The following is a 744-nucleotide window of genomic DNA, read 5'->3' as shown; positions in this document are numbered from 1 at the left end:
GCTCGGCCCCGAGCGTTTCGTAACGGCTGCTGCGGCGTCTCTATCGACCGGGCGTTATTTTGGGAGCCGGGGCCCGGCCCGGTGTGTTGTGGTGCCCCACTTGGCCCCACTCGCCCAGGGGGGCCGCTGCTTCTGCAGCCAGGGCCACTCCGCCAGCTTGCGCCCTAATCCCGACCCGCCGTCCTGCCACCACCCTCCTCCTCCTCCTCCTCTTCCTCCCCACAGCCTGAGCTAATGCACTGCAGCCACTGCTCTGCTGACCCTCAGCCGGCCCTGCCTGGGGGGCTCCCGCACCCCCAAACTGTGGCAAGGGGACCCGGGAGGGTCCCGCAGCGGCTGGGTCTGCCCCAGCCCTGTCAGCTGGCACTCGGTGTCACCACCAACACGTGTGACCTTGAGCCAGCGGTGCCTCTGTGACAGCCCGGCACAGCTGGGGCGAGCCGCGCGGGTGCCCGGTGAAAGGGGGTGACACGGGATGCAGCGAGGGCCCCGCGGTGGTGGCAGCGGCCGCCTTGACCTTGGGCTTCACACTGCCGCCTCCATTGTTCCTGCCGGCATTTTCCCTTCCTGGGTACTGCCTGTTGCAGGGAGACACGGTGCAGTTGCCCGGAGCGGGTGGCCGGCTCCAGCCACACTTGGGGTGTCGGGGTCCCCCTGGCCGGGCTGGGGGCTGGGGGCTCATGGGGCACTGCCCCCCTGCTTCCCCCCGGCAGCCTGGGGAAAAAGCGAGTCATTTCCGCCTTC

Source organism: Aptenodytes forsteri, unplaced genomic scaffold (assembly GCF_000699145.1).
Source record: "Aptenodytes forsteri isolate BGI_AS27 unplaced genomic scaffold, ASM69914v1 Scaffold547, whole genome shotgun sequence".
In the NCBI taxonomy this organism is placed as follows: domain Eukaryota; kingdom Metazoa; phylum Chordata; class Aves; order Sphenisciformes; family Spheniscidae; genus Aptenodytes; species Aptenodytes forsteri.
The sequence above is the reverse complement of the archived record's forward strand: the minus strand, read 5'-3'. Positions refer to the sequence as shown.